The sequence below is a fragment of the Harpegnathos saltator genome, unplaced genomic scaffold (genome assembly GCF_003227715.2).
Source record: "Harpegnathos saltator strain DR-91 unplaced genomic scaffold, Hsal_v8.6 scaffold432, whole genome shotgun sequence".
In the NCBI taxonomy this organism is placed as follows: domain Eukaryota; kingdom Metazoa; phylum Arthropoda; class Insecta; order Hymenoptera; family Formicidae; genus Harpegnathos; species Harpegnathos saltator.
This window is the reverse complement of record NW_020230242.1, coordinates 439,091-451,166: the sequence shown is the minus strand read 5'-3', so window position 1 is coordinate 451,166 and position 12,076 is coordinate 439,091. Positions and strand designations below refer to the sequence as shown.

The 12,076-nt window shown below is 36.1% G+C and overlaps 1 long non-coding RNA gene across 4 annotated transcripts; it reads right to left on the bottom strand.

Moving 5' to 3' along the window:
• Window positions 1-4,139: 4,139 nt before the first annotated feature.
• On the bottom strand, window positions 4,140-8,121 carry LOC112589216 (uncharacterized). 4 transcript variants are annotated; one of them, XR_003113367.1, is made up of 8 exons: window positions 7,888-8,121; window positions 7,571-7,749; window positions 7,330-7,482; window positions 7,225-7,234; window positions 6,986-7,138; window positions 6,631-6,783; window positions 5,628-5,788; window positions 4,140-4,286 (listed from the first exon to the last, which is right to left on the bottom strand). It is a non-coding gene; the product is annotated as an uncharacterized LOC112589216 (long non-coding RNA). The 4 variants fall into 4 exon arrangements; XR_003113366.1 differs by having other exon boundaries at window positions 4,141-4,286; window positions 7,233-7,234; XR_003113368.1 differs by lacking the exon at window positions 7,225-7,234 and having other exon boundaries at window positions 4,141-4,286; window positions 6,643-6,783.
• Window positions 8,122-12,076: the final 3,955 nt, after the last annotated feature.

Sequence of the window (12,076 nt, the reverse complement as noted above, 5' to 3'; positions counted from 1 at the left end):
GATTAGAAAGAACGATACAAAAATATTTAAAAGTCTTACATACTATTCATCCATGTTTCTATAAAAGATCGCTTTTGCAAAAGTATGAATAGACTAGAAACGCAGTATAAATATTGGTTGCAATTTAATCGACCGCAACTATCAAGGGACATATTTTCGATACATTATAGTCTTGGCATCTTTTACCGAAAATAAGGCCTATTTTCGAAATTTTTTGCAGCTTGATAGTTGCGGTCGATTAAATTGCAACCAATATGTATACTGTGTTTGTAGTCTATTTATATTTTTGCAGAAGCAATTTTTTGTAGAAACATGGATGAAATAGTATATAAGACTTTTAAATATTTCTGTATCGTTCTTTCTAATCTCCAATTTCTATCGAACTTTTCAACATAAAAAAGCAATTAAGAAATTATGCGAAACCAAGAAATATGTTGTATTATTTATCTCTTTAGATATTACTCTTATTTATTCTGCTTAATTCCGTAATATTTATTTCTCAATTTCATTTTTTAAACATCTTTTTTAATGCAATGAGGCTCAACTCCTGTCGGTAAACGGTCAATAAATTGTCGCAACGATCACAGTGCGAAGTTAGTTACATTTGTTCCCACATAGCATTAGATCTCCAAAGTATATCCTAATTTGATCAAAATGATCTTATTATGATCCAAATGAAAAAAGTTATCCATAGAAGTCCCTGAGGGCATATGCATTAGCCACAAATTATATAAAATATCCACATAACATCCGTAGGATGTTCTAGTGTATTAGTTAATGTTTACCGAAGAGCAGTGATACACTTTCTTTTTATGGTATAATATTTATTTGATACTGTGATTCATTCACATATAGTAATTAGTTTTTGTTTTTATTAATTAGATGTTTAACATGTGTGGGTTGCGTCTACTTTTGCGTTCTTGTGATCGAGAGGAAGGGAGAATTAATAAGTGAGGATATTAGTTATGGAAACATGCGGAATATATTATAACATTGTACAAATGTGTGTTGTGTCAGTGTATTTTCTTTTGTAAGATATTTCTTCGAATACGACGACAGGTTGCCGCGTTGAAATAGGGCCATCGTGGACTCCGTTTACTGAAGGCCAAGTTACTAAGGTGCTCCGTATTTGCTAGTATTCTATTGGTTCTTGGGGTTGTCTGCGTCCCAAGAGTCCCAAGAGTCCGAGGGGGAACGCCCTCGCTGACGTACCTAGGGGACAGCGGTCGTCCTACTCGTGAATCTGCCCGGGTTAGCTTATATAGTGGCAGTCTTGATAGACGCGGCGGTGTCACTTCTGCAATTGTTAGCTTCCACCGTGGAGAGGCTGGTTGCGCCTTTTTAGGAGAAGCTTGGTCATCGTTGTGCCATCCTTCGGGGGATGGAGTTTCTTGCCGACTCGAAGAAGGCGTTCTAGGCCGTCATGACCTAGGCTTGGAAGAGGTTTTCTTCGGAGATTCCGGGCCGAAGAGCTCTAACAGCGCTCTCTTGACTCCTTGTTTCTTACTCCTGCTTTCGGTCGCTTTTGCCGGTCCCCCGCCTTGGGAAACCATCTAGATGCGGCCGCAGGCTGACACGGTGAAGCCCCCGGGGCTAATTTGCGTGCTGTCTTAATGCGTTTTTCAGCGCCGACGCTTTACAGCGTCGTTCGCAGTTTGCAGTGCGTGTACCAAAATATACGTTTTTCAGCGTTGCTCGCACACCTTGCGTTGTGTATAGCGGTAGAGAGACGCTTTGCAACGTTGCTCGCACTTTGCAGTGCGTTATGTGAGAGATATGCTTTTCAGCGTTGCTAGTATTTATAGTGCGTCGGTTCTCGATATACCATTAAGCGTCCGATTTCTCTGCTGAAACACCCGCAGTGCGCTCCTTTTAAATTCGCCGGTCGGACTTTTAACTCCGAGTCGTGGGGGGTCAATGACTTGCCACCTAGCGGCGCGACGGCGAGGCTTGCTATGGCGTGGGTGGCTCGTGCTCCCGTCCTTTGACCTACGTCGGTATCGATCGCTGTATCGATCTGTCCGGTGGTGTTCTTTGCTTACCATAACATGTATTACTTATGTCTGAATAATTGATATCCAGAAAGCATAAAGAATACAAAAAGAAGTTAGTCTATATGTTATTTATGTCTTATAATCTTTCATAATAACGTGTAATATTTAGATGAATCATTTATTAGGTGTACAACTTTGCTTCCGCCGTTTCTTTCCGAAATTCGAGGCTTTATTGTAAAAAACTGGTTATACATTTATGATTCAAAGTATTGTCCATAGCTGGCCACTATTTTCTCCCATCTTTCGGGAAGCGTACGAATCCCGCGTTGAAAAAACTGATCATCTTTTGAAGCGATCCACGAATCGATCCAATTTCTTACTTCTTCATAAGACCGGAAGTGCTGGTCAACTAGGCCGTGTGCCATTGATCGAAACAAGTGATAGTCAGAGGGAGCAACGTCTGGAGAATACGGCTGGTGAGGTAGGACTTCCCATTTCAACGTTTCCAAGTATGTCTTGACCACTTTCGCAACATGGGGTTGAGCATTGTCATGCTGCAAAATCACTTTATCGTGTATCTTGTTGTATTGCGGCCGTTTGTCTTTCAATGCTCGGCTCAAACACATTAATTGCGTTCGATAACGATCGCCTGTAATTGTTTCAGTCGGTTTTAACAGCTCATAATACACTACACCGAGCTGGTCCTACCAAATACAGAGCATGACCTTGGAGCCGTGAATATTCGATTTGGCCGTCGACGTGGAAGCATGGCCGGGATATGCCCATGATTTTCTGCGCTTGGAGTTATCGTAATGAACCCGTTTTTCATCCCCAGTCACAATGCGATGCAGAAATCCCTTCCGTCTTTGCCTTTCAAGCAACTGTTCACAAGCAAACAAACGCCGTTCAACATCTCTCGGTTTCAACTCATACGGCACCCAATTTCCTTGCTTCTGAATCATTCCCATGTCTTTGAGGCGTTATGAAATTGCTTGCTGAGTCACTCCCAATGATCGTGCCAATTCTTCTTGACTTTGACACGAGTCTTCATTAAGTAATGCCTCCAATTCTGCATCTTCGAAAATCTTCTCTCTTCCACCGCTATGCCGGTCTTCGACGTGAAAATTACCGTTCTTGAAGCGTTGAAACTACTCACGACACGTTCTTTCACTACCCATACAGCACAGGTAGATTCTAAGCAGATTCTCAGTATATCGCAACCGTAAATTGCGATTATTCCATGAATATCCGAAATACGTACTATAATATTTTGAGAATATTGTAAGATACAGACGAGGGAGGACAGCACCAGTCTATTCCGGGCGGAGCCACGGGAGAAAGACCGGTCCTGAGAGAGATCAGACTCGACGGATGGAGAAAAGGATAAAAGGAGACGCACGGAGGAAGACGGGGCTTTTTGGCTTTTTACCTGTTTGCCGTTAGCTCTTTAGCCTTTAGCTTTTGCCGATCAATGTCGAGACGAATAATAGAAATTAGAGTCAAGTCGAAGAAAGAGTCGTAGAGCGTTAAGCTTTTGTAAAGAGATATATTTGATATAAGTTGCGGTGTCGGATACTATTGTATTATTGTTTATTTAAAATATACATACTGATATTCTTGTTCATAATAAGAAGAGTACAAATTAATCGCTCGGAACCTTAACATCCTGAACATCCCTCTCTCACAAAGGAAGAGGATCAAGAAGAAGAGAGACAGAAAGATAATAGAACAGAGAAATAGAGGATCTCTCTTTTTAAAATCTTACAATATACTGAGAATGTTCCTATGTCTGCTTCCGCAGTCTACTCAGTATATACTGAGAATATTTCGTAATATATTGTAGGTATATATAATAATATTTTAATAATATTACTAGTATCGATTAGAAATATTTCCTAGTTTATTGTTAGTATATTTGTAGAATATTTATATAATATATAAATATTCTGCAGGTTTTTTTGGGTATAATAAAAATGACCAATTGGTTATATATATGTTATAATATATATTTTTTAAATTAGTTTAACATATAAATGAACTCTTTATACATATATTAATAAACATATAAATGAATTCTTAACAACTTGTACTGCCTTTATAAACTATAAACTTTATAAATTATAATATATATATATATATGTATCTTCATAAATTATATATATATATGTAAAATCTAAAATAACTCAATTATTTTTTGTTTTTTTGCACGTTCCTTTGCATGAGCCAGCCAGATCTTGATGGGAGCAGAAATTTGTTCATCTGTTGCGGTTGTATGCGACTTTCTTATCACACCTGGAATATAATATTTAAAAATCAGTATAATTAGAGAGTGAGAGAGAGAGAGAGTGTGTTTTCTTTAAATAAATATCTGTTCTCATTTAAGTTGCTTAAAAGAAAGTTGAAAAATTTTATGTTAATGTAAATATATAAATAAAGAGATTACTTAAATATTTGTTTAAACATTTGGTAATTATTTAGAAAAGGTATACCGCCTCCGATTTTGCTAAAACTCACATATCATATATATTTTGACTCGTAGAAACCGGATCCAAAAATAAAAATAGTTATTCAACTCTATAAAGCAAGAAAAAAATTGTTAAAGATAGAGGTATGATAGGTTAGGAAACCTGCCATTGCAAGGTAAAGTTTCTTCGTTGTACTTACTGTATTAGTGTAGCGCAGTATACAACTAAACTATACAAACTAAACTTTTATAATTATTGTACATAAGATAGAACTTATTTTGAATTGTACAAAAAATAACTCCTATCTTGTGTACAATAATTATAAAAGAATATATCTTTAAATCTTCGCCTTATATGTACTAAAATGGCAGATTCTAAAAAGGTTAGCAAAGGGCCCTATACAAGGGAGAGTGTATCATTAATCAGAAGCAGAAGAATGTAAGTATATGCTATCTCATTATGTAGGACTGATCTTGTTCCTCTTGTTACGCAATAAAATAACATATGCTATGATTCTTCCGCTTTTGATTCATGATACATTCTCCTTTGCATAGGAGCCTTTGCTAATCTTTTCAGAACCTGTCATTTTAATATAAGGTAGACTCATCACTTTAGTAAAGCAAAGATTTAAAAATATATTCTTTTGCAATTATTGTACACAAGATAGGTCTTATTTTAAATTGTACACAAAATAACTCCTATTTTATGTACAATAATTATAAAAGAATATATCTTTAAATCTTCGTCTTACTAAATCAATGAGTCTATCATACATTAAAATGACAAATTCTGAAAAGATTAGCAAAGGCCCCTATGCAAGGTGACATGTGACAAAATTATTTATATAAATATTCTTAATTTAAGTATTTTCATATAATTGTTATACTGCACTACACTAATACAATAAGTGTAACGAACAGACTTTACCTTGCAATGACAAGTTTCTTAATCTATCATATTCTATCTTAAACAATATTTTTCTCGCTTTGTACAGCCGAGCACTGATTTTTAATTCAGATTCAGCTTCTACACGTGAAAATGAATCAAATGAGAGTTTTAGCAAAATCAGAGGCGGTGTGCCTCTTCTAAATAATTACCAATTATGATATTAATTAAAAACTAAGATTTACAATTCTGTATATATATTCTGATTATATATTTTACTTACATATAATTACTTTACACAATTGTAAGTTGCTGAAGATATTTTTCTTTTTCGCTCCATACTAGCTGTATTCCATGGCTAATTCATTGCTGAAGATTTGTCTCATTAATCTTATACATAATGATTTTTAAATCCTCGCATACAACTCGAACCAATTGTTTAATCTGAAATGTAAGTACAGAGTTAATATTAGTTCAATATTTCGTCTAATGACATTTATTAATTTATATATATTATGACTCTATGGATCCTCTCTGAGACTATCTTTATTTAATTATGTCAAAAGGGAAAAATTGCACGACAAAAATTATTATAGCATACGTTAAAATAAAAAGATATGTCTATTAAACAACAGTTTCTCTTCCAATCGAGTCAAAAAAATTGTAAAATGTTCCGAATATTTTCCTGTTATTATGATAATGAATAGTTATATAATTAAAGTGTTAAAATACAACTTAGGTTTTAATCTATATTTTTGTGATTTTTATTACGTTATTTAACAGCTATATTGAATAATAAACAGATATAAAGTATTTTTCTATAAGTTGAGTCATTCTTTAACTTTGTTTCTATTACTTCAAGTTCATTGTCACTTTTAACTGTTAAATTCTGAAAAATGTCATCTTCCCATTCTGTGTCAATAATAGGAACTGACCGTTTATGCAAAAGAAGTTTTACATTTCTGTCTATTGCATTGACTTTCATTTTTAAAGATACTAATGTTTCAACAACAAATCGATGAAAATTTTCTGTTCCTGTGAATTAATAAAAATATTACACTCTTATATAAATATATTGATAAGCCGCAAAATCAATAAATTTGAATAAAGAGATAACAATAAACTGTCGAGACAATGTAAAATTATAATTTAATATATAATAATAATACTTTTATTTGTGCTTGCTTACTTCTGTAGTCGACAACATTTTCACAAAAGCATTCTCAAATAAAAATGAATCACATGTACCAAATCAAATAAAAAATATATAAAAGTTACTAATATACCTTGACAATTACCAATGTCCAGATCACTAGTTTGTTGCTTGCTTGTGCTCGGTAAATTTTCATAATTTTTATTAATTACATAATGCTCCGTTTGCATGTTATGCTTCGGTTGCTTGTGAAACAAATCTTATGGAAAATCATCTTTTTGCAATACTAAAAATAACAAAAGATTTGTTCATTACATATTATCTGATGATGGATGTTTTATTAATATGTAATAATAATGTAATAATAATGCTTCTATTTATACTTGCTTACTTCTGCAGTCAGAAACATTTTTACAAAAGCATTCTCAGATGAAAATTAATCACATGTTCCAAATCAAATAAAAAATATATAAAAGTTACTAACATACCTTGACAATTACGAATGTCCAGATCACTAGTTTGTTGCTTGCTTGTGCTCGGTAAATTTTTGTAATTTTTATTAATTACATAATGCTCCGTTTGCATGTTATGCTTCGGTTGCTTGTGAAACAAATCTTGTGGAAAATCATTTTGTTGCAATACTAAAAATAACAAAAGAATTGTTTATTACATATTATCTGATCATGAATGTTTTATTAATATGTAATAATAATGCTTCGATTTATACTTGCTTACTTCTGCAGTCGGAAACATTTCCACAAAAGCATTCTCAGATAAAAATGAATCACATGTTCCAAATCAAATAAAAAATATATAAAAGTTACTAACATACCTTGACAATTACCATTGTCTAGATCACTAGTTTGTTGCTTGCTTGTGCTCAGTAAATTTTCATAATTTTTATTAATTACATAATTCTCCGTTTGCATATTATGCTTCATTTGCTTGTGAAACAAATCTTGTGACAAATCATTTTGTTGGGATACTAAAAATAACAAAAGATTTGTTTATTACATATCATCTGATCATGGATGTTTTATTATATATCATCAGATTATAACTTTTTTGTGTACCTTGTTTTGTTTCTTTAATATGCTTCGCTGGTTGTTTTGAAATTTTTGGCACATTTTCCAATAATTATTATATGGATTAAGGAGGAAAATTGAGACGCAGTCTGAATAACTTATAACTATCAAGAAAATAGGAAAAATAGTGTAACAACCTGAAGTTAATTATTTTGTGCCACATAACCCTGAAAGACAGGTTGAAAAAGATATAAAATTTTATACAACGAATTAGCCTATCTAACAAAATATCTATTGAAGTACAAATTTACTAATGCATAATAGTTAATGTTATTTTATAAATAAAATAATTATATAATTATTACCTTATATTAAGATCTTCGTATACGACGTGACTACGTGCGTTCAGATGGACACGGAAAGCGGAGAGTGGAGTAGAGAAGCATTAAAAGCCATCCAATCAGAATCGGGCCTCCGCCTGATTCTGATTGGGTGGCTCCAGACAGCACAAGATCTCCTAAGAACATCCCAGGGACGTTCTGAGGATGAAGAAACATCCCGAGATCATCTTCAGGACGTACTCTGAACGTTTCTTGGATACCTGTGTTGTTAAAGTCATTCTACAATACGTGTCGTAAGTTGTAAGTTGTAAGTCGTAAAAATTGGCGAATCACAGTCGATTATTACAAAAATAATCGGCTATAATTGGTTAGTTCTTACGGCTTACGACTTACGACACGTATTGTAGAATGACCTTTAGAGACCTTCTACAATATAAAGCAATTAGTCAAAAGCCGTAAGCAAATTGACCAATCACATTTGATTATTTTTTAAATAATCGACTGTGGTTGGTCAATTTGCTTACGGCTTATGACTAATTGCTTATTGTAGAAGGGATATGTCCGATTAATGATTAAAATATTGTTGATAATATTCGAATATTTCCAGAATATTCGATAAATAAACTGAATATTATTGATGAATTACGTATATTCTAAAAATATACAAAAAATAATATACTACGAAAAATATTATAGGGATATTCTCAGTATATTAGATATATCTATAGTATATTTAGTATGAAAACAGTATATACGAATAATATCATGTGCTGTGTGGGTAATAACGGCCTCACCATACGTTTAAGAGCATTCGATGAGCCTCAGCCGCAGATTTCTTCATATTGAAGCAGAAAATTAAAACCTCCCGCAAATGACGAGAATTTGGATCGTAAACTGACATTTTCAATCGAGAATAACTTTATGATGCAGACACAAATCGACTAATGTTTCTATAGGGTTATATTGACAGATGCCCAAGTTTATTGCATGACGTCTATGATCTATTTATTTCGACCACTTGTCGGGACTTTGAGTTCCCCAAGGCTCATGCATCCGTTTCCGTGCGGTTCCGGCGCTATAGAGCGCGCGCAAGTCTCACTCGTGCGCGGAAAAAGAGCAACGAAAAGAGTAACCGTTGGAAGCACTCACAGAGCACACTGAACACAGTCGCTAGTTCTTAGCTTCGATTGTTTTGTCCGTTTCTCGTGTGATACTGTGATTCCGACACGCAGACGTGTGTGTGCGAGAGGAAGCAGGCAGGTGCATCGGCCTCTGTCTGTCTACACATATACAAGTCCTGCTGTGACCTGTATGCGTGCGAGAGCAACGACTTTTGTACCTTCGAGGCGCATACGCCACATCTGTGATTCACGTGCTCTGCGACTGGCAGGCACGTGCGCAATAAAGATTACAAAGGAAAAGAATACGCCTAGGTTGATTTAGGAACCTACCCTCCACTTGCAATCGACGAGAGAGCAAGAGGACATCAAAAAACCCTAAACACTATTTACCGCTAAAGCCATCTATAGGAAAAGGACGGAAGCAAAGTTGTACAATTAATAATATCTTAATAGTCTAATATTTACTAAATATTTTATATTTTTATGATACGTTTCTTTATTTTAAGAAATGGACTATATATTATGTGATAATTATATATATTGTAGAACATATGATACATCTTATTCGTTGTATGCAACACAAACAAATATTATATTACATGTTTCTCAAATAATAACAAGTAATTTTCTTATGCATACAGATACATGCACATATTATTATTATATTACGCAGTACATATTTTGCATATTACATTTCACAACGATGCACAGTGGGATGAAGTATAGCAAAACCCGGACATAGGCCTCTAATTGTAATTAGTCCACGCATTCCCTCCCAATTTGCGACATTTTTATATTTTTAATATATTTTTATTGTTATTTTAATTGTTTTTATATTTTTTCATAACATCATTGCGGCGAAAGTCATTTAAATCTAAAAAAACTTTCTTTTCTGAAGTCACTGATTTATTAGTATCCTCCACAGATAGAGATATTTCCATACAATTCGGTAGTGACTCAGAGGATAATTTTTATTTTTGAAAAATATATAATATATTAATAATGAAAACATAATAACAAAAAATAAAAATACAAAAAAATACAAAAAAAACAATAAAACTAGCAAAAATAAAAAAAATAAAATAATGAAAAAATACAAAAACAATTAAAATAATAATAAAAATACATTAAAAGTATTAAAAAGTCGCAAATTGGGAGAGAATGCGTGGACTTATTACGATTAGAGGCCTATGTTCTACTATTGCTATCTATTTGTCATCTCTGATTGAAGTCTAGTTGAGTTTCGTTCATATAAAATTTCGTTTTTTTTTCGAAAAAGAGCAAAAAGATGCAAACATAAATGAACCTATTACGTTAAGAAATGGTTCCAGTATATTTTCTAAAAAGAAATTTCTTGCAATCTTTTAAAACTTTTTTTATATATCTTGGAGAATTTTTAATTTTCGTGCTTCAAAGGTGCTTTTAAAATACATCAAGTTTCTTATTTGACAAGAAAAAATTTTGAATTTTAATTATTGATTCTAATAGCTTTAACTAAGAACAAAAGCAGTAGAAAAGTGTCATTGCAAATAATATTAACGTTTACATATGGCACTATTTTAAATAGATACCTTACATATGATTCAATTCTCTATAATAATTACATCTATAAATTACATCTATAAATATTACATCTATACATATTTGATGTTAGTATCAATAACAAATACTTCTGTTTCAACTTTTTACTTCATATTCAGTTAGATAAACTTTTGTTAATTAGAGTCACTTTCAAAGTCCCCCCCGTGGGCGCCACCTTGACGTGGTGGGGGGGCTTGTGTGTCTTGATGATGTGCAGAGCTGTGCCGGCGGGGGTTTCGACCTCTGGCAGGTTCTACCATGCCGGAGAGATCTGCACTGAGAGGCCAGACTAAGAGCGTCCTTATTCACTCTCGGAGGGGCAGCTGCCTCCGAGTTTCATATAGGGACCGGAGGACCGTACTTGTACGATCCAAAGGACCCTATAGCGCGGGCAGAACGGGCTCGTGAGTCGGGTGAAGGCAACCATTCTAGGGGAAGGAAAAGCCTGATTGCAAACCCGTACTTGTCAGGACGTATAACCTGATACGATTGCGAGGGGCCAGGGTGCTTCGGCATTCTGGTACAGGGGGCTCAGGCATCCCCGACAGACCCTAGCCTATTACACCGTAACCCTAGGTCATGTCTCTGGGGCCGGGGGTCTTGCCTTAATTGGCCGGACTGCGAGGCGGGTCCTCTATAAAACACCACGTAATCCTACGGTTGAGGCATGCTACGCTTATGGGATGAATGGCAGGTGCGTGACCTGTCGCTAGTGGTTCCTCACCCTGGGCACCTGGCGAACCCATGGGACATGCTAGCCTTACCCCGGGTAATGCGGGGGCTCTACCTGGGGTCGACGCCCACTTCCTGCCGCACTCGTAGGAACAATGGATTTCGCAATTTTACAAAAACCCAACGAGTCTCCGGACTCAGAGTCTTCGGGCTCACAAAGGTCTCTAACGGATGGGCATAGCAGCCCGTCTATGGACCAACCACCCACCTCGGTGGGTGATTTTTCAGAAGTAGAGACGGGGGTAAAAGAGGTGGTAGGAATCTGCCAGGCAGGTGCCACCTCCCCTCCCCCCGGGGAGGTTGAGCTAGCGAACTCCAGGGGGCTAGCCCCTGGAGGGTCGCTTAAGATAGAGGACCGACCACCGTCCTCAACCCAGCGCCTCCCCGACCGCGGGGATGGCGCGGTGAGCTCGGCGGGTAGAATCATACGAGCGGCCACCCAACGTGGGACCTAGCAAACAAGGGGGACTGGGAGTCATAACCTAGCAGTGACCACTAAACCCGGCCCCCTCTGCTCCAAGAAGGGGAATAGCTAGCCAAACAAGGGCCGGGAGGCGGGGGCTTCGGGACTTGTGAGGGCTAAGGGGGCGTCGAAGGGGGCCACTGGATCAGTGGTCCTCTCCGATGTCCTGCTCTCGCAGGGCTCGAAGATCCCTGTGTCTCGGCTACGGGAGGGGCTAAGGAAGAGAACGAGGGAGCAGGTAAGCGCGGACGGCAGCAGCAGTAGTGGCTCCTGTGTGGTAGCCACAGGCCCTGCACTGGAGCCGGTGAAGAGGGGT